This window comes from Aotus nancymaae, unplaced genomic scaffold, assembly GCF_030222135.1.
Source record: "Aotus nancymaae isolate 86718 unplaced genomic scaffold, 86718_ANA_hifiasm-v0.15.2.pri h1tg000092l, whole genome shotgun sequence".
Classification (NCBI taxonomy): Eukaryota; Metazoa; Chordata; class Mammalia; order Primates; family Aotidae; genus Aotus; species Aotus nancymaae.
This window is the reverse complement of record NW_026988507.1, coordinates 11,682,321-11,685,307: the sequence shown is the minus strand read 5'-3', so window position 1 is coordinate 11,685,307 and position 2,987 is coordinate 11,682,321. Positions and strand designations below refer to the sequence as shown.

Sequence of the window (2,987 nt, the reverse complement as noted above, 5' to 3'; positions counted from 1 at the left end):
GTGTGGAAAATCCATAGCTAAATTTCCCAGCAGATGCAAGAGCATTAAAAATAGAAAATTTAAGTTCAAATTTGACTTCCTCCTAGATTCAATAAAGAACTAAAAAGAGTTTTATCCTTGTAGGTTATACTTTTCACAAGGACACAGTGAAGACTTAACCTTGACCTTGGCCTCATTAAGATCAATTTTCCATAACCGTACTACCTCTGAAATATTTTCTGGCTTGTGATGTTACTGGCTCTACCTTATTTATCAGTGTCATTTCTGTTGGTACCAGTAACTTATGTATAAATTTAAACCTTTGCCTCATATTTTATTTAATCAGAAACTAGAATCATTTTTTTCTGGACCACATGGTGAGAAGAAGTCAATATATTTACAGTTTGTGAAACAGGGGAAGAATTTTATTAAGACTGAAACTCTCTTCAGTGAGAGTCCTTGACCTACTTACCATAAACTAGCAAATCCCATGTTTAAAGGAATTCTTTAGGTTTTGTTATGCTGGCTCTTCTGGATCCTGAGTTATTTTTTTAAAATCTTCATGCCTTTTTCTTTCTTGGTGGGAAAGAAGTTGGACTTTCAGGCTCTGCAATAATCAAAACAACAAAAATCCTTAAAGGCAAGCCACTCTTAGATTTTAATTCTTGCTCCCTCTAGAAAACCTGTATCTTTTCTCTTTGAAAGAGTGATAGTCCCTGCAGTGCGCGCGCGACCCGGCGGCGGGACAGGCTTGCTGCTTCCTCCTCCTCGGCCTCTCCATTCTAGGCCAAAACTGAAACAATGGTTGACCTTACCCAGCTAATGGACGATGAAGTATTCAGGGCTTTTGCCTCCTATGCAGCAATTATTCTTTCAAAAATAATGCTTATGAGTACTGCAACTGCGTTCTATTAGAATGACAAGAAAGGTTTTTGCCAACCCAGAAGACTGTGTGCACCATTTGGCAAAGGAGAAAACGCCAAGAAGTACCTTCGAACAGATGACAGAGTAGAACGTGTACGCAGAGCCCACCTGAATGACCTTGAATATATTGTTCCATTTCTTGGAATTGGTCTTCTGTATTCCCTGAGTGGTCCTGACCTCTCCACAGCCATCCTGCACTTCGGACTGTTTGTCGGAGCACGGATCTACCACATCATTGCGTATTTGACACCCCTTCCCCAGCCAAACAGAACTTTGGGTTTTCTTGTTGGATATGGAGTTACTCTTTCTATGGCTTACAGGTTGCTGAAAAGTAGATTGTACCTGTAAAGAGAATCATACAAGTCATCATCCAGTTGGTTTCTTAAGAATTCTCTACTTCCAATTTATAATGAATACTTCCTTAGGTTTTAGGTAAGAGAGAAGCGGAGGAATTAAGAACTGGGGTAAACCCATTTTGAATATTAGCATTGCTAGTATCCTGTATTCTTGATTGACATTTGGATTAGAAATTTAACATAATAATTCTTACGTCTTTTCTCTGGTTTTTAAAGTACTTATAAATTTTAATCATGTTATGATTTGTGACATTCACTCAACACTGCACTTTTGAATCTATAGAATAATTGCATATATGAGAAACATTTCAATACTGCTGAAACGGAAATATGAAATAAAAGATTTAGAGAATAAAAAAAAAGAAAGAGTGATATTCTTAAGGGCAAGGATATTATCTGACTCATTTGTGTTTGCTGCTTCTAAAAAGGGAATACCATTTAGTAAGTGTTTATATTTAATGAATGATGATAATTTGTAATTCTCTTTGTCAATTTATGTGAATATTAATATTCTCAGTGAACATAATCTAAAATTTCCATTATTTTTCTCTTATTCAAGGATATTTAAATTTATATACACTCTTTAAAATAACCATGAAACAAAAATTTTAAAATATCTTTCTGCTGTGGAATCCAGAAGCTTTCACTTTCATAGGTCTTCTCAGAAACATGCATGAGTCCAAAGATTATCACTGATCTTAGAGGCAGAGGAATTTCAATGGTAGCAGAAAGTAATAACCTTCATCAATTATGAACATGTTAGTCCAACGATGCTGCTGGCTTTTATGTGGGATTGGGGATGCACCAAAAAGTCAAAGGAGCATCCATTCATGAGTCTATTAGCATGCATTCCTTTTCATTGCTTCTAATTTTTTCCCTAAATATTTTTCTCCATTTGTTCAGAATATCAATGACAATAACTTAGGGTTATACAATCCTTTTTATCTCCAGGAGTCCCTAGCATTTTGCAAATCAAATACTTGAATATACCTCATCTACATTTAATTCTTTTTATGGCTCAAATAGAAACCTAAAGCAACCCATTCTTTTCTGTTTTCATGCACATTGATGTCTGAGGACTGACAACTTTAATTGTGCTCCTCATAAAGCAAGTGCGGAATCTTCCTTATCATCACAATAGTCCTAAAGAGCTGTAATTAAAATGCGGTGGTCAATAGGCTGCTTTTGATTAGAGCAGGTCAAGTCAACTTAACCTTTGCAGTATGATGACATAAAAGGCAACGCTTACAAGGAATATCACTATTCCATCCATATATTTGAGTTAATCAGATTGATATTCTGACATTGCCATCTGACCAATTATATAAATAAAACTGAAATCTGGATGCCAGAAAGAGCTGGGTGCAAGAAGGAAATAGGAAAGACAGTTTCCTTGTGAGCATCATGTCGTTTTTCTTTTCTATGAATGCAGTTAAAAAATAAATTCACAGTGCTCTTTGTGAGATTGATGGATAGGATCAACTTGTGTTTAGGAAGATCCTAGTTTGTTTTTCAAATCAGTATTCTAAATCCTTTGGACATAGAAAATTTTTAAAGTAAATTCTGATTATCACGCATATTACAAGACCATGTTATTTGTAAACTCTGTCACAGCTGAATATTTTGAAACACAAAATTATCAAATCTACAGAGAAGTAAGAGTTTTAAGAGCTCTTTTGATCTCAGATTAATCATTACACCTGTGAAAAACCACTTTACCCCACTGAG

General features: G+C 35.3%; 1 pseudogene; it reads left to right on the top strand.

Annotated features, from left to right (window-relative positions):
* Positions 1-780: 780 nt before the first annotated feature.
* On the top strand, positions 781-1,298 carry LOC105705471 (microsomal glutathione S-transferase 1-like; annotated as a pseudogene).
* Positions 1,299-2,987: the final 1,689 nt, after the last annotated feature.